This window comes from Taudactylus pleione, unplaced genomic scaffold (genome assembly GCF_031769625.1).
Source record: "Taudactylus pleione unplaced genomic scaffold, aTauple2 ptg000250l, whole genome shotgun sequence".
In the NCBI taxonomy this organism is placed as follows: Eukaryota; Metazoa; Chordata; class Amphibia; order Anura; family Myobatrachidae; genus Taudactylus; species Taudactylus pleione.
Genome location: NW_028284652.1, coordinates 3146577 through 3170070, shown reverse-complemented (window position 1 = coordinate 3170070; position 23494 = coordinate 3146577). Strand labels below are relative to the sequence as shown.

The 23494-nt window shown below is 42.1% G+C and overlaps 1 protein-coding gene across 1 annotated transcript in view; it reads left to right on the top strand.

Moving 5' to 3' along the window:
* CHRM1 (cholinergic receptor muscarinic 1) overlaps window positions 1–23494 on the top strand; it is a 286039-nt gene that overhangs the window by 174356 nt on the left and 88189 nt on the right. Inside the window, exon 2 of the mRNA XM_088480140.1 lies at window positions 4229–4513. The gene's annotated coding sequence lies outside the window, so the exon portion shown is untranslated. The remainder of the gene's footprint in view (window positions 1–4228; window positions 4514–23494) is intronic.

Genomic DNA, 23494 nt, shown 5'->3' with positions numbered 1-23494 from the left:
AGACATGAGAAATGCTGAAGCTGACATTTGCATGTATTCGCAATTGTGAATCAGTGAGAGGTCACAGCTGTGCGTAATCTGCGTCCATCTCTGACTAAGGCCCAATATAACTACTACTATTTATGTCCTTGCTATGGACTCCAAAGCTGTATTCTGGGTGAGGTTGAAGTATTGACCTAGATTGTGGCATTACTTACTTTCTCTTTCTGTTACTAATTCCTCTCACTGTGCAACCTAGCACCTTATTGAACTTCCTTATTACTTTCTTACTTGATTAATTATCTTTGAGTCACCTCAATTGTGAGTCTAGATACCTTAGTGCCATTACAGTATATACTCAGACTTTGGGTCTCTTAAGAATTCTTTTTGGGCGTTAAACTAGTTACCATTCTTCTCATCTAATTACATCATCAGTCATTTTGTTACATGTCCCTGCTGTGTCTACCTCATGGCAGCTGTAAATAGACAAACTTGTTAGTGAAGTAGAAAGATATTTAAAAGCACAGGTACAAGTATAGATCCATTCCCAGGGTATTAAACTGGCAACCTCCTCTGAGTTCACTGTATTTACTACAACTCTGTACTGCGTGTCCTTCAACCAATATCTTATGCATTCAGCCATCTTTAAATCCACATGGCAATTTATTTAGCAGTCATCAGTGCAGGATAGCGTTGAAGGCTTCTCTTATATCAAGAAGACTACTCAGCGCACTGTAGATGCTAGTCTCTTTCTTGTGTGCAGCAGGTCTACAGTCGTTCCTTTAGAGTCCCCTATGTGTGTCTATTGTTAATAATGAATAGTTTAATCATTCTGATAATGGTACTAAAAGCATCCCTTTAGGCTCTTTCAGTTTTGAGACTTATGTTCTGATTTCCCTCTGTAAATAAATCTATCTCCTATTTAATAATATTACATAATTGTGGTCAATCTAATTTTTCTTTTGTGAATAATGAGCAAAAATAAATATTTTATTATTTATTTTTTCAATCATGTCATTTTTATTGAATTTTTCAAAGAAAAAAATACCCACATAGGGAAACAGACATATAGACATAAAGGCAGATATGAAAATGACAATATAAGGATATGAAAAAGAAATAGAACACCCCACAATTATCACGGATATCTAATGCAACACCCGAAGGTGCCAATCGGGTGCACATCAAAAGAGAATTAAAGAAAAAGGGGAGAAAAGGGCATAGATAATCTACAATAATTGAAAATATGGAAAACAAGAAAAAAATGCACATCTGCCATAATATCAAAACCTATATCCAAATCTCCCACCTACATCCCCTATTCCTAACATACAGAAATAATAATTACACCCAAAACAAACCTCCCTTAAACCCCCCACCCTGTATAGCCTATCCCCAACTTAGGTATGTCTAGATCCCCATATTACCCCAATCCTAACTACACTACCCATTTAACAACCCCAACCCCACCCCCCCACCCAAATAAAGGATCTAAACACTGAATAAATGACTGGGGCTGACAACTAAATGACCAGTGAGCATGGCTCAGACCAGCTCCCCCATTCAAAAGGAATATAGAGCTCCGCCCATATAAAAATATAAAGCTTTCAATAGACAAATCTGGAATAATAACCCAACACATAGTGAACATGAAACAGGATATACAATAATCACATCAGTTTAGAAAACATCTGAAATTGCATATAAATCAACATAACAGTGAGACAAATATATATGTAGGCCCCAGAGGTTCAGTTGGGCCAGGCCTCAACCTCCTGTAGAGAAAAAACAAAATAAATCATCCCGCCACTTCCCAGCTTAGAGCAAAAAGGTATAAAACATATGCAAAAAATATGCCAAAGCTTCACCATAAATGTCAGCAACGGAAAAAGGATATTTAGGCATGTTAGAGCAGAATCTCGGTAGCTGGAAACAAAATGGTAGTCAATCTTGGATTGTACCAGGACCACTGAAACAGAGAACTGGACTTGAGAAAGAGAAGTAGGGACTACGGATTCGGGGAGCAGAGGCTCCTCCACGTAACAGGGAGGACAAGACTCCATCTGCAACTCTCCGATTCTGTTCACAAGCCTCTGGGTAGAGGCACCACTAGCCAAAAAGATCTGTTGAAGAGGAGTCATCACAGCAACGAACAGCCAGGGACGAAGAGATCACAGAATGGGAAGCTGTGCGTGTGAAAGGGCAATGCAGGAAGCACACCACAGGAGCCGGAGGGGACAGAGAGCTGGAATGCACAGCACTTCCCCTCAGCAAAACAGTCACCTTCATTAACAGCAAATACCAACACTGATAGGATCACCACAGGAGGTAACAAGACGAACTCCGCAGTCCGGGAAATCCAGCTCAGCCGGTAAGTTGTAACAGGAGCCCAGCAGCAAGATGGTGGCGGCTAGCACACTGCTCACCCCAGCCCACCAGCAGGAGTTGAAGAGAAGACAGGTAGCGGAATTCACGCCCAGGACAGCGGAGACTATAATTAGCAACCCGATCAGGAACTGTAGGTAAGAGCACTTTCAGCACACAGCCACGGGAGCTGGGGGAGGAGGCCGGAACTTCAGGGAGCAAAGAGGCTGAGGACCCAGCAACGCAATCAGACAAGGAAACAATGGGGAGACAGCTAACAAATGACCCAACGCTGGACTCCAGGGACACAGGAGAGGATCACCCCATCAAAGCAGTCACACCCAGGTAGGAACTTCCAAGAGAACAGGATGAAAAGCAGGATTTTCCACAGGAGAGCTGGCTGAATGCGACCTACGCCATGCTACTCCAGGCCACGCCCCCGCAAAACGAAATAATTATTATGATTTCCTAAACTCTTCTCTCCAGCAGCAATAACCTCTTCCCCAGCCTTTTATTAATCCATTTATTATTTTTCTCATATACAGTATCTTATAGTGTCCTTCACCTTTTCCTTATTCTTGGTATGGTGATGTCTTCCGATTGCTTCTGCCTACTAAGCTTTACCTCCTGAGGGTCAATTGAATAATCTACGGATATAAAACAATATCAACGCAAAATTTAGCCTTTTAACACATGCACAGTGGTCTGGAAGCCCGACTTGAGGTTCCAATTCAACTTTAAATAATAGAGAATAAATAAATAAACCCATAATATTTTTTCAGAAAAAAATATTTAAATAAATAAAGCATATTTTTCTGGTGGCATCCCCTGATATGACGATCCTGAAATGGCTATAAGAATAAGAGGATAGTGGCGTACATGTACTGCGGATATTCTTCATAAATAGGCTGTCTTTAATGGGTGTTTCTGGAAGTGGTGGTTGGGACAATGCCTTGCTATTTTGTTCTTATGTATTTAAGCTTACTTACTATTTGTTACAGTCATGTTTAACCTCATTAGAGATCCACTTGTCTGGGGTATCTATCAGAGACTCACTACGACCAACCAAGCCACTTCTTCGTCAGAGGATTGGTAGTGGGGTACAAAGCTGAAGTAAATGGGTTGGAGAGGGCAGAATTGTAAGGGACAAACAAATGGGCTGGAAAATTTAGAACAACGAGGGACAAAAATGACGTAGATAAACAGACAAACAAAACAAGACTCAAAGCACCATCAGAGAAACCAAATACCAGCCTTGCACTTGCAAAGATTGGCAGGATGGGCCTTATAAGGCTGCGTACAGGCTTGACCTTTTGCAATGTGCTGATTGGAGTAAGTGATAAAGGAACATGCAGCTCCCAGTGTTGGAGGTGCAGCACCAACTATTGTCTGTAACTGGTATCACGTTAAATTCTCACACTGAAGGGATGGCTGTTATTGTTCACTATTTTATAATGAGTGATAGGGTCATTACTCACAATTGTAATTAATAGCTCATGGAAGCCTCAGAAAATCTGCATGAATCCAACTTTGGGGCTTCAGTTTCATTCTATTTCTTGGTAATTCTGATGATAGCCTTGGCGAGGACCAGAATATGGCGTTCACTGAAAATTGGGTCATAGAGCACAGCTTAGTACTTGGCTCGGTACAGTGTGCCTCACAGGACTTTTCCCCTAATCAATATCTGCTTTTCTTAGCAGACTTCAACCAATGTAACAGACACATTTATATACACACAAGGGACACATTTAATAATGAATGTTATAATGCCCCATGATGCCCATGATAAATTTAAGGCAATAAAGGTAGAGGGGTATGGTCTTAAACTGTTGACAGGTTGACCTTTAAAATGTTGTTTCACTCTCTCCACAATGCTTATTTTTAGGTGGACCTTCCAACTGGCAAAGCTAAACGCAGATCGGTTTCTCAAGGACATGTCCAAGGCCTGAGAAGTAGACGTCCACCTTGAAATGTGCTAGGAGAATAAATGCATATCCGCAAATAGAAGAAAGGTTCATACATGAGTCTTGCAGAACACTGATGAACATGTCCCCTGTGAAATTCTCCTCTACAAGCTCTCACCTGATGGGCAAAGCTACAAAGGAAACATGAAGTGAGAGGAACAAGAGAAATTAACAGTCTCCTGACAGAAAGCTGATATACAGAAAAGGTTAGTGCTCTTTAATATATGTTTTTTCATTATTTACCTCTAGGTGTTTTACGTTATTACATCATCCTTATTTGCACTCAGAAGGATGAAGCTTCATGACAATTATTTTATTAGGGTCTCTGCAGAAGGTTACAAAGATGTAATATAAAAATTCCTGCAAGCAAACATACAGAACAAGCTGAACTGAAGCACATTTTCCTAGTGCCAAGCAGCATTTTCATACTGGCACCTACTTTTTATAGTAAATGAAAAGCTGTCCAAACAGACACAGCGCTGTATAACTAGAACTGGCCAAACAGTTAGTGGAATCTTGTTTTATGACACCATCTTGGCAAATAACATGTGCATCTAGGTAGGATAAAGTCCGTTTTATAGATACAATGCATAGTATAACTAATACATGCTTTATTTCCCTTTGGATTGTGGATCCTAACGCTTCTGGTGGGGTGCCAGATATCTCCTCTAGTGAATATCTGTTGCAGAAGACAAAGTCAGACAATAAACATTGGAATATGCACCTATATAAATGTTCAGGGTTTTTTTTATATTAAGTGCGGCTCAAAGTAGTGGTTCACACTTTTCCTGGTCTAGCATCAATGAGCTTGTGCATATCAGATAGGAGAAAAGGTTATACGAGATGGTCATCATGCACTAATTTACTTTTCATGAACAATCAGCACTGAACTGATATGTTGTCCAATTTGTTAATGATTCATATTTTAGGAAACATACTGTTTCTAACAACCCTTAACTGCATATTTGCCTACTCTCCGGGCAATGTCCAGGAGCCTGTTGAATATCAGGCAGCATTACTGGACTCCCGGAAGCGTAGAGCAGCGTCCCGGATCCTGCCCACCTTCTCAGTAAGGTAGGTGCTTAGGGGGCTTGAGCTCACTGAGACTTGTATTGAATCACCTCATCATTATCGCTGCCCCCCACTGATCAGTGGCACAATCGCAACATTGAGTAGACCCATTGTGATGCAAGTCGCTGTAACAAGTCCCCCTGCACCTTCCAACCTGATCTCTCACCTCCAGCTTCTCCTGGATGGCTATAGTAAATTGTTGGCAAGTATGCTTAACTGTACCAAATTTCGGGTTGGGTACGGGTTCCCAGCAGTCAGGATACCACCAATCAGAATACCGATAGCGCCATCCCGACAGTCAGAATCCCAACACCCATAGGTAAGTATATAACCACTAACCCTAACCATCCCTCCCCGGTGCCAAAACTAACCTCCCCCTAATGCATAAACCTAACCTCTCCCACCCCGCACCATAAACCTAACCCTTCACCTTTAGTGCCTAACCCTCCCCCTAGAGCCTAACCCTAACCCTCCCCTAACCCCAGATACTTACGTTTGGGATGCTGGTGGTCGGGATACTGGAGCCACCGGTATTTAGACTGTCGGTATCCCATACGCCGGGATGCTGACTACATACCCAAATTTCACATGGTGCGTTAGGGCCTGGTCAGTGTATGTCCTAACCCCAAGAACAATGGAATATTGGGTTTGCTTTCAGTTATTTTTATTGGTAAAGCCCTAGACACTTGTACTGGGCAGAACTACCACAGAAGGAAGTAACTAACCGAGAATCTCAACACACAGTCACTAATTCCAATGTGGGAGAGAAAGGAGTCATGTAGATTAACCACTTTCCTTACTCTCTACCTAGTGGTTACTTGTTTATCTTCCCTATACTCTTACTTGCTACCTTGGCACTCATCGTTTCTAATGAGTCCTTTCCTGCTCTACTGTAGACCCAGTGGATCATTTCCATAACTGTCAACCAAACAGTTTATTTTCACTATTATTGCCTGTTTGGTACTGCCAGCATTGTAATTGTGTGTTACGGCGCCCTGTGCCAGCCACGCCCCCTGAGCACATGACGTCATGCACGAGGGTGGAGGGGCTGTCAGCACCCGGAAGAACAGCAGTGCCCAGAGCATCCTCAGTATGCTCAGGGGGCTATATAGTCTGCGGTGACATCAGGTGGCATTGGAGCAAAGATTCTGGCTGCAGGTTGCTGTTCCAGGCACCCGTCTAGCCAGATGCAGGGGCCATGGGGCAGCGACGATGCTGACCACAGGGCTATGTGTTGCAGCACCGCTCACACCCCTAGTTACGGCTCTGGGTACTGTACAGGATTTAGCACAGAGGGATAAAAGTAGCCAATATGTAAATTCATTTTTTTTTTCTTATGGAAAAAGGTGCCGATACTCAGAGAAAGGTACCGGTGCTCAGAGAAAAGGTACCGGTACTCAAAGGTAACTGTACTCAGAGCAAAGGTACCGGTACTCAGACACAGGGTACCCGTACTCAGAGAAAAGGTACCGATGCTCAGAGAAAAGATACCAGTACTCAGAAAAAAGGTACCGGTACTCAGAAAAAATCTACCGCTACTCAGGAAAAAGTCACAAGTTGATAGACGATTTCTAGAACCTCGCTCTGGATAATTGTGCAGATGTTTATTGTATTCATTGCTATAATGATTTCAGTGATTACTTCCTATATCTGGAACTAGTTATAAGACTTAAAGGTTACATAAAAAAGGTGCAGGTATTGCGCACCCCCGACTACTCCCACAGAATAAGCCATGTTTAAATTACTGTTCAATGTATTGTAACTGTATTAGATTGGGAGTAGGCTACAATTCCAGCAAATTTACATTTACCTTTGTATTGTCTTCATCTGTACAGTTAAACAGCAGTGTTGAGAAAAGATTTACTTCCTTCTGTAATATGAACAAAACAGACTCATAGTGGAAAGGCCATTATTAAATCAAGATTAGTGTAGCAAAAAATGTCTGGTTTACTTGAGGCTGTATCAGATAAATCTTGTGTGGAATATCTTCAGAGAGATCTTGTAAATATACTTAAAAGCATTGCACTAACAGTATGACGTTGAAACTGCTTACATCCAAGTCTGTAGCATATTACAATTCCCTTAAGAGTCTACACTGTAATTGTAGCGCCTTGGAAATATTATGATTTGTTCTAGCACAGTGCGCAAAGTAGACTTGTGTACTTCAAAAGTTATACAGCACTAAGCTGTAAGTTTGTGTTAAGTTGTTTGTTTTCTCTGGATCCAATCCAATTCTCACAAGTGTGAAAGTGGAACCCAGCTCTGAGCAGGACCTGAGAGGTTTCAAAGAGACACTTCAGGCCATAGACAGTGAGAGAGAAGTGATACTCCTGCCACTAATATATGGGACTTGTTTATATTATCTGAGGGTATTAGTGGAGTTTGGAGAAACAGAGGAGAGAGGAAGACAAAGATATAGCGGCTGATTTAGTGCTGGACACAAGTGCTCTCGTGCATTGTAGTCATGGGATTCATGCAAAATTAATCAGGCTGCACAATTTGCGCCAGTAATTTCAGACCTGACACCAGCGACTCGAGAGGCAGATTAAGGATGTTCACATGTTATAGGAGTAAAGTATGGGTGTGGAAAATCACTGTAGATATGCCCTTGCAGCTGTGTCGGGTTACGGTTTCTACATAATGTTTGGAAAACCTAATTACAATGCGTAATTAACAAACATGACAAGAAAAAGGTATGTGCCTTGGAACTTAAGTTAAGGTTGAATGTCAGAGTGCAACTCGACATTTGTCGGCCCCATCGCAACATTGTTTTAGGGCCCTCATGTACAGCCCAAGTGTGAAGACACAAATATAATTGGGGGCCTTGAAAAGACCCCTTCCTCCAGCTATGATACCAGCTGCCCCCCAAATTACTATGGTAGACTTTTGCTTGCATTTATCATAACATGTGTCTTACTTAGATAGAACGCCAGTATGCATATAAGTGTGCACATAAAAGGGCGTCTTACATGGCCAACACTAAATTAGTCCCATAAAGAGGAATAAGAGTAAAAACCAATTTTGATCGCAGGCTCTTAATTAAATTTCCATACCTCTGTGTACATAATCTATATTTGTTCCTCACACTAGCTAAATGGAGGTGGCTCATGAGGGAATGTTGCGGAAAATATCTTGAACTTTCTTTGTCCATTGTAACCAGCTTCCATGGCAACCAACAATAGACAATGTTCTTCTTGTTTCCCTGGTAATTAAGCAATAAGCAAAAATTGTGTCCTATGCTTTATTTAGAACTTGACTATTACAATAACTTGGACATGCAGTCAAAGCCTTATGTTAGTTGGGAACATGTTTCTGATGAGCTGTAGGACAATATGTGAGGACATCCAAACTTCTCCACAATTCAAGTAGTTAAGGAAAGGGATATCCAAAATATGCACTCAATGGGGCAAATTCAATTAGCCGCAGGACTTACCATGCGGCTCTGCCCTGAGCTATCAATTACTGCTGGTACCCCGTGCGGTAAGCCCCAGAGGGAGCACTTAACGCAGATTTTTCCTTGCAGCCTCAGGAGCTAAATGCAACCTCTAGGGTTTACAGTGTGGGGTAATTCCTTTGCTCTGGCACTTAATCCGGGAGCTATGAGTTAATGTGCGGTAGCCACGGGTTTACATCACTTGGAAATGGCATAGTAAAAGTCTTGCAGCTAACTGAATCTGCACCAATATGCACTGAAAAATGGCTAAAATAGCCTTTAATAAAGCTTCCTAATTTATTACTTTCTTACTGGGATTAATGGTGCATACACACGATCAGATTTTTTCTTCAGATATGGACGATAACGATTTAAAAATCGTTCAGTCGTTCATATCTGAAGGAAAATCGTTCATATCTGACATGCCTGAACGATGGACGATCAACGATGCGCGTTCCCGTTTGTCAGATAACGATATCTGACATCTGATGGGTTTGCAGTCAGACTTGGACGATTCCATTCATTTTAATGCAGTCAAAAATCGTTCAATCGTTCAAATCGTTCAAAACTTTGGTCAAATCGTTCAAATCGTTCAGATCGTTTAATCGTTCAATCGTTCATCTGACAAATCTGACAAGTCTGACAAATCTGACCGTGTGTACGCTCCATAAGAGAGAGATTTATCAAACTTTCTAAAGAGAGCACCTGGAGGTGTTGCCTATGGAAACCTATAGATTGTAAACTTGCGAGCAGGGCCTTCCTACCTATATATCTGTCTGTTATTACCCAGTTTCGTTCTGTTAATGTTTCCAATTGTAAAGCACAACGGAATATGCTGCGCTATATAAGAAACTGTTAATAAATAAATGGAAACCAATTATATACTAGTTTTCATTTTATAGTATGTACAAGATAAATGATAGCTACAATCTGATTGGTTGCTATGGGCAACAACTCCACTACGCCTTTTTAGAAGCTTTGATAAATGTTTCCCCTAAAGATAGTATGTAATACATATGCTATGGGGGCAGGCACTTATCCATTGCAGACTGCCTTGGAGGGATTCAATATCAAATTGATGCCTGGCTGGGAATTATAAAGCAAATAGTGTGTTTGGTAGGTGATTGTACAGGCTGTTTATAGTAAATGTTTTTATGAGCTCTCCTAAGAAAAAACTCATAACATCCATTGACTCATTTACTAGCAATAAAAGGAAAGTGGACATTCCCCCTATGAATTAAATGGTCTTGACATAACCTGAGGAACATGATGTAACTGAGGAAGGTATGAATTTTGCAGTGTAGTGTCAGTGACTCGGCAACTGTAGACACAACACACTGTAGCAGTGTCTGGTGGAAGGGTTGAGTTTTGGGCACCAAATGTTGTGAGGCCCAAATATAAACCAGCCCTGATCACAGGATTGAAGTTGAATGACATCAGTTATTTTCATACTGTAAATCCTTCAATGCACATTGCATCAGTATATGGGTAATATATGCCTATTTTATGTGATAGGACTTACATAGGTGCATGCCTCAATTCAGCAATTTCATGGTTCATTTCTCAGATATTTGCAGATGATTTCCTCTACTAAGATGTGCATTAATTAAAGCAAACCTTTCTTTTTTTTCTTCTTCTCCATAAATAATGTTTATTTAACCGTTACCCAACCATTAAGTTGAGTAGATATCAGGAATCATTTTTGTGGCTCTTTTTCTGTGATTCCAGCATTTTAGCTGTTAGATTACCAGTGCAAGTTAATTTACTTATATTGGAAAAGGCACCTTGACTGAGTTAATGGAGTCCCACTGCAAGCAGCGGATAAGCAGTGAGTCACTCTACTTCCAATGCTTTGACAGTATCTGTCTATTTGCATTCTACAGGATTACCTTCAACTATGCACAATCTCTATCTCTTCCTACTGAATTTAATATTCCTTTCCATAAGGACACATTATTATTTTGTGGATGAGTACAGTCAGGAAAATTAAACCTGTGATATAATGCATCTGTTTTTAAGCTAGTTCACCTATTTTTGCAGGTACAGATGTGTCCTCATACACCTAGACGCCATCCGCCGTGAGAGTGACCTGCGCTAAGCAGCGTAGTGACTTTTTCTTTAAATTTGCATCTTACTCGCACTCAGAAGCAGCAAAACACTACTAGGTCTATACCAGAGACGCCAGGTTGAACCACACAGAATTTAGTTTTAAATATGTATAAAGTTGCAGATGAAGCATAACATAAATAGGGGTGAAAACAAGCTGCTGCCGCTGCATTGTACCACTTCGTATACAGTTTCATATTCATATTCTAAAACTGGGTACACAATGACAGATATATTAGCCAATCAGTTGATCAGCCAATATATCTGCTGCCCATCAGCCAGTGTGTACCCGGGATAGATCTGTGAGTCCATGGCAAGTGTGTATGGGTGGTCTGCAGGCCGGCCGTACACATGCAGCGGCAGACGCGGAGAGGGGGGCAGACAACCCCTCCAGGCTAGCGGGACCGCCCCGTCCTACACACTGAACACAGATGATGGTTGTTCAATGTGTACGAACAACCATCATCTGCAGATATACCTGTTTAGTGCAGTGGTCCCCAAACTTTTTCACTTCAAGGCTCCCCAAGGGGCCAGTTTTTTCACGGCACCCCTATGTTATAAGAATATACCCAACTTTATATCCCAACATCTTAGACGTTACAAGGAATAACATACATAAATTGATTTAAAAAATGCATGCAGAGAAATGCAGGTGGATGGTGGTGCAGGTACGGGGCTGGATAGGCATAGGAGAATGTTCTGGAGAGACATGGGAGGATGATGCTTAGAGACACAGGGAGGGGATGAAGCTATGAGACATGGGGGAGAGGCAGGAGAGACACATGCGAGGATGAGGCTGGAAATTGACATAAGGAGGATGAGCCAATGACAGACCAGGGAGGGATGGGGGGCCCCAATAAACATGAGTGTTCCGGGCGCCATAACGATGATGGCTGTTGACGGAAAAGCAGTGGGCAGCCTGACGGATACTCGCATAGACGTTCTGATACTTGTGTCCAATTCAAAATAAGCCTATGTGACTGTAGCCTGTTTGGCAAAGTGCATACTGAGAGACCCAGGTCCTCCTTTTCTTTTGCAGCCATATGGGGATAAAAAGACGTATTATCAGTGGCGGAACTAGCGGCAGTGCAGCCGGTGGCTTGCACCGGGGCCCGCTGTGGTGCAGGGGCCCCACAGTATTTAGTGTACTGCAGACCGCAGTGAGAGTGGTCCGCAGTACACAGTAGCAAACAGATGCCGCCAGCTGTGGCTGTGTGTTTGTTATAGCAGCCAATGGCAGTCAGACAGACTCTCATTGGCTGCTGAGTCCATGGAGGGATCCGGCTGGAGCTCACTCATGAGCTCCGCCTTCCAGCTCCCCCCTGCAGCGGGTGATGGGAGAGACGTCATGACATCTCTCCCATAGTGCAGAGCGGGCCGGGAGGAGCAGACAGTGGCAGTCGCGGCAGGAACGGGGATTCAGGTAAGTTGTGTGGGGTTTTTTTGTGTAAGGGGCACGGGCACTCATACTGCGTGCTACTGGGGGCACTGTATAGAAGTGGTGGCCACTACTAGGGCACTGTATAGGGGGGACTACTACTGGGGGCAATGCATAGGGGGGACTACTACTGGGGTTAATGCACAGGGGGACTACTACTGGAGGCAATGCTTAGGAGGAACTACTACTGGGGACAATGCATAGGGGGACTACTACTGGGGGCAATGCGAAAGGGGGACCACTTCTGGGGGCACCGTATAAGGGGCACTACTGGGGGCACTGCATAGGGGGACCACTACTGGGGGCACTACATAGAGGGACTACTACTGGAGGCAATGCGAAAGGGGGACCACTTCTGGGGGCACCATATAAGGGGCACTACTGGGGGCACTGCATAGGGGGACCACTACTGGGGGCAATGCATAGGGGGACTACTACTGGAGGCAATGCGAAAGGGGGACCACTTCTGGGGGCACCGTATAAGGGGCACTACTGGGGGCACTGCATAGGGGGACCACTACTGGGGGCACTACATAGGGGGGCCCAAAGCATATTCTAGCAACTGGGTCCACCACTCTCTAGTTCCGCCACTGCGAACACTGTTGCTGACTATAGTTAGAATTGGTGTGTGGCGGAAGGGTGTATTGAGGACCATGACAAAGATATTATTACATGGTTAAATCTATTTTAAATTAAGATAAAGTGCTATAAAGTGTGTACTCTTTTCGTGTCAGTGCTTCCTCTGCTGCGCTGACTGGGGTGCAGTACACACTGCTTAGCCACGAGACTTCCGGGTGTAGCGATCTCGCAAGATCACGCAGCGCCCGGGCTCAGCATTCGTGGGAGTGGTTCTAATCGGTCTGCTGCCGAGGAGACTTTGGATTCCATTTCAGGGCTGCTGGTTGGTGTGAATCTTATGTGGTGACGTCTGTATCACACATGTTTCGGCCTGTCAAGGATGACGATTTGCTTGAGGAGGAGTCCTATATTTTGCTTGTGTCCAATCAGGATACATTGGGTGTGGTTAGCTAGTGGGCTGTAAACCCACGTTGTGATGTTAACTAAGAATTTTCTGTCATGGAACAGTTAATTACTCCTGTGTTTTGACCTATTGTCAGTCATGTATAGACCTCTGAAATTATACATCATATAGATATGTTTTTATCCTACATGAGGCTAATGAGATAGGTATTAGTGAATATGCACAAATATGAGCAGAAATCTTGCTGTCTGTAACTGCAGACCATTTCTTACCCTATTGTCTTAGTAGAAATATTATTGGTAATTTAAATTAACCAGTTAACGGGGAAACATGTAGCCTGTGCGGAATATGTTCATATACGACGTACTTTGCATTAATAAGTATTTCCTCTTGTGGGTACAAGTGTACCGTATGTATGAAAAGGATGAAAATAATGTTCAGATAATACAGTCTGCTGTAGGTATTCAAGTATGCTGTAGACTGTGTATTTTATTATGTATATTAGTCCGTGATATAACTCGCTGGAAACATTAGAATGGTCCTATGCGAAGTGTCACCTATTTCTACCTGCTCAGACATCGAATCAGTGCATTTATATTGAACTCTATGTTTAATCCCCTTGGTGTCATAGTTTTCAGTGTGAATACCCATTTCATTTCTGTTCTGTCTAGCACGCTGATATGGTCGCCTCTTCACCAGTTTTTGGATGGTTGTCCTAATCCCATAAAGAATAATTCCGATGGGTCCGATCTGTGGTGTTCTTTAAAGTGATTTGACACACTATGATTAGTATACCCTATCCTTATATTTCTTATATGTTCGTAAATCCTATTTTTAAGGGGTCTGATGATCCTCCCAATGTATTTCTAACCACACTTGCATCTTAATAGGTATACTGTCCCTTTTGTGTCACATGTCATGTCTTGTTTGATCTTATAAGTCATATTATTTGTGGTAGATGTGAATGTCATTATTTTTTTGTATGGTTGATTTGATCCCGTCGTTTTGCAGCCTATGCATTTTCCACAGTAGTGGAAACCTTTTGTGTGTTTTTCAACCAGAGTGGATTGTTTCAGTGAGTTCGGTTTAATGTGATTTTTTGTATGTTTTTTCTTTAGGTCGGGGGCTTTCCTGTAAAAGACATTTGGTATCTCAGTGAGTGACCCTTTTAGGTCATTATCTTGCAACAGTAGGTCCCAGTGTTTTATGAGGATCTGTTGGATGTTCTTGGATGCTTCATTGTATTGTGTAATGAACTGGACCTTTCCCTCAATCTCTGTTTTTGGGTTGTGTTTACCCTGTAGTAGTTTTTGTCTATCTATCCCTGCTACTCCTGTGAAGGCTCTTTCAACCAACTGTGTTTTGTATTGTTTATCTATGAACTGTTTTTTAAGGAGTTCCCTTTGTGTTAGATATTCCTCATGTTTTGAGCAGTTACTTTTGATAAGACTAAACTGACCCTTGTGTATATTCTCCAACCATGCTCTATGGTGTCTGCTTGTTGACAATATAAAACGATTGACGTCTACATATTTTCTGTATGTCTTTGTATGGATAGTGTTATCCTGAATGTAGAGTTCCAGATCTAAAAATTGTACTGCTTGTCGGCTGATGTACAACGTGAATTGGAGGTTGCAGTCATTTGTGGTGAAGTATTTGATGAAATTTTGCAATGATTCATGCGTGCCCTGCCAAATGAAAATGATGTCATCTATAAAGCGCCGCCATAGGATGAGGTGTTGCCCCAAGTCATGCCCACCCCATATGCATTCCTCCTCCCATTTGCACATGAATAGGTTGGCATAACTCGGTGCCACCCTCGATCTCATGGCAGTACCAGTCGTCTGTAGATAAAACGTGTTTTCAAACCATACATAATTGTGGTGTAGTATGAATTCAATGGTGGAAACAAGAAAGTCGATCTGTTTTTGAGGTAAGGAGGTATCTTTTTGTAGAAAATGTTTAGTGCTGTCCAGTCCTTGTTGATGTTCTATTATGATGTATAGAGAAGTGACATCAGATGTAATAAGCCAATAGTCCGATTTGCATGTAATCAATTTTAGAGTGTTAATGATGTCTTTGATATATGCTAGCTGGTTCTTTACTAAATCTTGGAGAAATTAGTCTGTATATTGCGCTAGATTTGCTGGTAATGAATTTATGGGGCGTCCTGATCTTTGTGAATTTTTGGCAAGTAGTAGAAGACAGGTATGATAGGGTTTTTGTATAATATGCCAGTGAAATTCTTTTTTGTGTAATATGCCAGTGTCTGACCCATATTTGAGGAGTATATTTAGTTGTGTCTGAAAATCCTTTGTGGGGTCGCCTTTTAGTGTTTTATAGGTTTTTTCTATCTCCTAGTAGTATTAACGATTCTTCTATATATTGTATCTTATCCAATATCACAATTCCCCCTCCTTTGTCCGCCGGTTATACAAAACCTTGAGTTTATTTGTAAAACGAGATACATTTGTCATAAAGACCCGATGGGAGTGGAGATTGTCCATTTAGGGATGCTTCCACTATAGTAAACTACCTGGATACCTCTTTTTTCCACTAATCAAACTCATTTTTATACATCATCCAAACCTGAGTGGATGGGTTATCTGCCTATATTTACACTGGGAGCATGTCTTAACCATCCAGGAGCCTTTTATACTGGAAACCACATTCAATTGTCAGACACACGCAGTAAAGACATGATGTCCCCTTGCCTCCTTTAATTATGTATGACATAAAAATAGAGTCCGACAAGTGGTCTAAGTACAATGAAAGTTAGTATTAATCTAGTGGTTGGATCTAAAGTTATAGTACTAGGCTCAGTTTTAAAGTGACATTTTTACTTTCTGTCTCATAAGCAGGGCCATCGAGAACTCAGAGAGGCCCCAAGATACTGGGAAGGGGGGTGTGACAAGTGCGATAGCCCCCATTACCACTGGCCACTGTATTGCTGTGCAGCGGCAGACACAAGAGCATATGCTGGGCTGGGGAGGGAGGGAGGCTGCTATCTGTCACTGCCTGTTGTGCCTCTGCACAGCTATACAGCAGCCAGCGGTAGTGGGTAGAGAAGTTTTACAGGTGGGGCAATTGCACCGATTACCCCCTCCTGGATCCACCCCTGTCTTAGAGCTGTACAAGGGGAGAATGGGCCTGATTCCTATCCGGACGCAAAGTCGATGTTTTACGTAGATTGAGCGATTGTCCATCATTGCAAATGCGTATATGCCGCACTGCGCACGCACAGTGAATGATTGTGCTTTTAGTCACAAAGATGATTTACTCGCAAAGTGATTGACAGGTAGTCGGCATTTGGGGGAGGTAACAGGGAGTGGCTACAGAAAACCAGGCTTGTCGGGCCCGTTTAAATACTGTTTTCTGGGCATGCATGTATTAGCCACTGCGATCTTGCTCACAACTGGAGAGCCCTATGTGTGTCCGGAAAGATGGTCTGTTTGAGAAGGGTCAGACTTACTCAGAAGGTTGATGGGTGCCAGATCTGTTTCGATGTTTACATTATTGCCAGACGCCAGACAAATATGAGAAGGCAGCAGTGGGCCTCCCTATGCTCAGTTAAACTTCTGAGATATTAGCATATATTCGCAATTGTGGACTGAGTGAAATTGCAAATGCATTTGCAGTTGTGTGTACATTGGAATCAGGCCCAATGTTCCCCTTAGCAGCTGACCTTGCACCAGATGGAGGGGCTTGGATGGGGCCCTGGTGAGCTGGGCCCCTCCAAATGACCCGGGTAAATAGTACCTGGTCCATTCTCCTCGCTGTGCCCCTGCTCATAAGTAACACCTCCATCTGATCCTTTCTGTCTACCATAATGAGCAAATGTTTTCTAATCCCACAACAAACGCTGATTCCTGACATCACAGAGGCATTTGTGTTGCCCAACTCATTCATAAATGACCTCCGCTATTTTGCAATTGGAGGCTAATGTCTGTTTATCATCTTCTGAGAGCCTGGAATCTGCATATCAATGAAAGTGAATGCTTTCATTGTTATTGGCAGTGATTTATATCGGCGCTATGCACGGTAGCGATTTACATCTCTATTTCATCTGTCTCCATCTGCTGGAAATAATCTCCTTATTATTATCCGGACGCTCTGTAACAAGATGAGTTTTTAAGATTGTTATCTCTGTGACTGGGTCATAGAAAGTGAATACAGAGAGCAGAACCCAAGCTATATATACACAGAAAATATGCACCTGTTAGTAGATGTGCAGAGATCTTCATTGCCTATATATAGCTGTAAAAATCCTTACCTAACACAATGTATGCAGAGCTGTGTCTGTTTTTTAAGTTAAGAGATACAGGACTTCATTCAGAGTCGGTCGAAGCGGCCGCACGGTCGTACGGGAAAAGGGGACGGATATTCAAATGATTCCCTCGCAAGTTGCGTCCCTAAGTTCGGATCGGTAGTTTGCCGACCAAGGGGAGGAAGCGGTCGGAAGACAAAAAATTAGACCCCCTTCTCGTACGCATTGCACGTCATCTCCGGGCATATAAGGATTAATCGAGACCATCGGGAACCATCGGAACTGGTCGTAGAGCTTAAGGTTGACCATACCCTCTCTTAAGCTCTACGATCATGTCAGTGTAAAAACCTCCCATGTCACATGTGCCATGACGCTACTTTGTTAATTATGCACTCCCATAATCCGTATGCACTCCCATAAAACGCCGTTCGCATAATGAGGCACGCCTGCATTCGGATCTCCACTCCCCCGTTTTCAAGCACCTTCCCCTGTTACCACCCACAAACGCCTCCATCTGTCACTCAAACTACCGACCTGGCTGTGTTCAAGGAGAGAGAAATTTGTGATCGTAGCGGCTAGTTTGCACACGCGCATTGCGAACTTTACGCATGCGCAGTATAGTGAACATCGGTGGCGTACGACCGTGCGGCCGCAACGACCGACTTTGAATGAGGTTCACAGTCCCTAGAAAAAGTTTTCAAACACAACATATTTTTCACAATGTGTCGCACAGATTCAGAACTTGAAATACTGTATAATGGAGTAGAATTTTTTGGGAACTGATCCACAAAGTATTGAGCGCCACGTCAAATTAAAATTAGTATTCTAGTTTACAGGACAAAATAGGGTATTTATCAGAGAAGTTACTGCCAGGACAAATGTTACTTTCAACAAGTTACAAAGGTTAATGGCTTTGAGATAAGAAAATGGTAATCTGTCAACACTTTTTAGAACATTGCACGAGATGGTCTTTATGTGAAAGTCATAAAGTAGTGGTCCACGCTGAGAAAAAGGGTGGCGTACCTTGGATTAAACAGTTGTACAAGTGATGCAGCAGCCAAGTAGGAGTACACCAGTCTAGGGGCTTGGTGCAAGAAACCGCAGCTAGTTTTATTAGCAGCACAAAAACAAACAATCCTGGTCTGTCCCACTCTAACTAAACAAAATTATTTTCTCTCTTAGATCTAAAATCCTTCTCACAAAAGTCTTTAGAACAGCTCTTACATTCAGTAATCACAGTGTCTTTGAACAGACCTCTGACCTATTACCAAGTAAGTGAGAGACTGACCCTTTATCAGCCTCTCACAGGTGGCCTGGCAATTAAGGCTGCTACCAGACAGCAGCTAAAATCCTGGGGCACATATAGCTCCCCTTGACAACATTTTGTTAGAATCCGGAAAAGGCACAGTTCAGCAGCTCCTGATGAGGTTAGCTATAGTGGCTTTAACCAGTCTCCTGGCAACCAATCAGCTGTGCAGACCAGTAGTTATCATGCTGGTCTTTGTTCTGAATTTTGATTTCTGCAGCCTTGTTGGTTTCTGGATTTGTGATGATTGACTGTTCAGCCTTTTAAGGGATTTCCCTCTGACACTCATTTGTGGGTTGCAATCAGTCTGATCCTGTCAGTCCTGGCATTTACTTGGATACCTGCTCTGTGCTGCTTAGTGGAGTTCATTTATCTTTGCTATTTGGAAGACCTACAAACATTTCTTCACAGTGCAATCAAGCTGGGTTATTCAGAAGTTCTACCCAGCATCTCCTTACAGGTTAATTATCTATACCAGTGGTTCCCAAACTTTTTTGAATTATGGCACCCTAGAGAATCAGCATTTTTTTCCATGGCAGCCCTGGGCCATAAGTTTCTTATTGAGAATAAGCAATAATTAAATGAAGCAAACTGAGCTTATATGTCATTCTTAGGTTGAGTTATGTGGTGGTTGACAGGGCTGCACTTTTTATCCACATATTTTTTGATTGGCAGTCACTAGCACTGGTTTTGCCTATCACATGACTAAAATTATTTTATTTGGTACTGGACTACCAACCCGAGGCACCACTGCAAGTGCCCTGAGGTACCCCATGGTGTCATGGAACCCAGTTTGGGAACCACTGATCTATTCTATTTAGGAGCACGGAGCCCTTTCTGTATGTCTCTACAGTGCAACCAATCTGGTCTATTCAGAAGATCTGCCCAGCACCTCCTAACTGTGCAAATCATCTGTGCTATTTGGAAGAACTGGTCAACATTTCTCTACCTGCTGTTAGCAATTCTCTACTGTGGAAATTACTTGTGTGACTTGGAGTATCTGTCCAGCATTTCTCTACTGTGCAATTACCTGTTCTATTTGAAAGATCTGCCCAGCATTCTCCTGTGGTGCAATTATCTGTGCTATTTGGAAAATATGTTATTATATTATTTAGTGTAATTACCAGTTCTGAAGATATGGTTAGCTGTTTTCTATATATAGTTTTAGTATCATCTAGTTATTCCTATTTAGTCGGCATATTTAGCTAGTGCATTTAGTTCCTAGTGCCATCATGTTAAATTGTAGATTTAGCGAGTGTCTTGTTCCATTTATATATATGTGTCTGTGAGCTAAAGCCTGCACTACTTAGAGTTTAAGTCCTGATGGCAATAGAGTATCAGCAAACAATAGCAGTTTAGGGAAAGGGGGTTGTTACATAGAAACATATAATTTGGCAGCAAAATAAGAAGTCCATCTAGTCTGTCGTACTTGGCAAGCTGGTTCTGCAGGCTCAGGATCACAGTAGGCACTCATATCCTCTTTTCAGTCTTCTTGTCAATACATACATAGGTGGAGAAATGTGACCCTCCTGGCATTCAAGACTGGTCCACTATTTGCGGCCATTGACCATTCACCAAGACCTGCCAAGTAGCCACCCAGCTGAAATAATTGCCCACCCCTGCTCTTTTTCAAGGGAGGTGCTGTGCTGAAAATAATTATTTCAAGTCAATTCTATTTTGATATTAGCCAGATCAGCAGAAGGGAAAGGCCAGAAAGAACACCCTCTCTAGGAATATTTATAACTCTCCTTGAGTGTTACTAATCTCATGTTGGAGGAAACGCCAAAGGCATGTACTGCAGAGGAAAAGGAGCTAATTACCTCTCCTATATCTTAGAAAATTGTAATGCTTAGGTGTTCTCGTGAAGACTGACTTAGGTGAGCTGCTAACAGCTCCACCATCTTCACAATCTTTTTCTATTTCTTCAACCTCAGTTTGATTCTAGAATTATTTAACTTCTTCCAGATGCCATGCTTTGCCAGTTTGTGCACTAGATACGTCCTTCCATTTGATCTACTCACCTTCAAGTTTAATCACTGCGGTTATCATGGCTCAATCACCATAAAAAAACAGAGAAGTACAGTAGTGTCCACAAGTGAATCCTGTAAAAATCTTTCATTACCTTCATACACCCTTTGTGTTAACAATTAGCCAACATTCCTCTTATCTGGATATCTAAGATGTCTTCACCTAACAGTCTAATGATTAGTTGCCAGCAAACAAACCCTAATATTGTGATACAGGCTTATGTTCTGGACAGTATCACAATAGGGCCTATTCTCTAAAGGGACCTGAGCGAAAGAAGAGTACATCATAGCGGAACTACAAGAAAAGCTTAATTTGAGCTTCTACCTCATGGGCAGGTACCAGCTTCTTCTTTGCTGGCAAGAAGGATGGAAATTTGTGTCTGATTATAGAGAACTAGAAAAGATTACAGTGAAGAATCAATATTATTTTGCTTCATCACAGATTGATTTGATCATATTAGGGGTTTGAATGCCTTCACCAAGTAGGATCTTAGTGGTTCCTGTAATTTGACCTATTACCAAGACAATGAATGGAAAGTAGTATGCAAAACCAGAGACAGACACTATGAATACCTAGTCCAATGTCCCCACTGTCTTCCAAACTTTGTAATCCAATCATCTGGTAAATCCTGGATCATTACATGCACCTCAACCACATTTTACTCTACACATCTCAAAGCAGTAGACCTACGTGCATCTATTTTACAGCGACTTTGAGGGCATAAATTGTTTGCTAAACTAGACACATATAGCCTCATGATGAAAATAGACATTTCATGATATACAGTCAGGTGCATAAATACTGCAACTTTAACAGAATTCTCATATTTTGGCCTGTATTCACCACCACAATGGCTTTGAAATGAAACAAACAAGATGTGCTTTAACTGCAGACTTTCAGATTTAATTTGAGGGTAATTACATCCAAATCAGGTGAACGGTGTAGGATTTACAACGGTTTCTATATGTGCCTCCCACTTTTTAAGGGGCCAAAAGTAATGGGACTATCAACTCAAAAGCTATTTCATGGACAGGTATGGGCTACTTCCTCGTTATTTCATTATCAATTAAGCAGGTAAAAGGTCTGGAGTAGATTCTAGGTGTGACATTTTCATTTGGAATCAGTTGCTGTCGACTCTCAGTATGAGATCCAAAGAGCTGTCACTGTCAGTGAAGCAAGCCATCATTACGCTGAAAAATCAAAACAAACCCATCAGAGAGATAGCAAAAACAACAACATCCTATGGACAGATGAGACAAAGATCAACTTGTACCAGAGTGATGGGAAGAGAAGAGTATGGAGAAGGAAAGGAACTGCTCATGATCCAAAACATACCACCTCATCAGTGAAGCATGGTGGTGGTAGTGTCATGGCGAGAGAGATAGCAAAAACATTAGGTGTGGCCAAATCAACTGTTTGGAACATTCTTAAAAAGAAAGAACGCACCGGAGAGCTCAGCAACACCAACAGACCCGAAAGACCATGGAAAACAACTGTGGTGGATGACAGAAGAATTATTTCCCTGGTGAAGAAAAGCCCCTTCACAACAGTTGGCCAAATTAAGAACACTCTCCAGGAGGTAGGTGTATATGTGTCAAAGTCAACAATCAAGAGAAGACTTCACAAGAGTGAATATAGAGGGTTCACCACAAGTTGTAAACCATTGGTGAGCCACAAAAACAGGAAGACCAGATTAAAGTTTGCCAAACAACATCTAAAAAAGCCATTACAGTTCTGGAACAACATCCTATGGACAGATGAGACAAAGATCAACTTGTACCAGAGTGATGGGAAGAGAAGAGTATGGAGAAGGAAAGGAACTGCTCATGATCCAAAACATACCACCTCATCAGTGAAGCATGGTGGTGGTAGTGTCATGGTGTGGGCATGTATGGCTGCCAATGGAACTGGTTCCCTTGTATTTATTGCTGATATGACTGCTGACAAAAGCAACAGAATGAATTCTGAAGTGTTTCGGGCAATATTATATGCTCATATTCAGTCAAATGCTTCAGAACTCATTGGACGGCGCTTCACAGTGCAGATGGACAATGACCCGAAGCATACTGCAAAAGCAACCAAAGATTTTTTTAAGGCAAAAATGTGGAATGTTATGCAATGGCCAAGTCAATCCCCTGACCTGAATCCGATTGACTGAATCCGATTGAGCATGCATTTCACTTGATGAAGACAAAACTGAAGGGAAAATGCCCCAAGAACAAGCAGGAACTGAAGACATTTGCAGTAGAGGCCTGGCAGAGCATCACCAGGGATGAAACCCAGCGTCTGGTGATGTCTATGTGTTCCAGACTTCAGGCTGTAATTGCCTGCAAAGGATTTGCAACAAAGTATTAAAAAGTGAAAGTTAGATTTAGGATTGTTTAGTTTGTCCCATTACTTTTGGGCCCTTAAAAAGTGGGAGGCACATATAGAAACCGTTGTAATTCCTACACCGTTCACCTGATTTGGATGTAATTACCCTCAAATTAAATCTGAAAGTCTGCAGTTAAAGCACATCTTGTTTGTTTCATTTCAAAGCCATTGTGGTGGAGAATA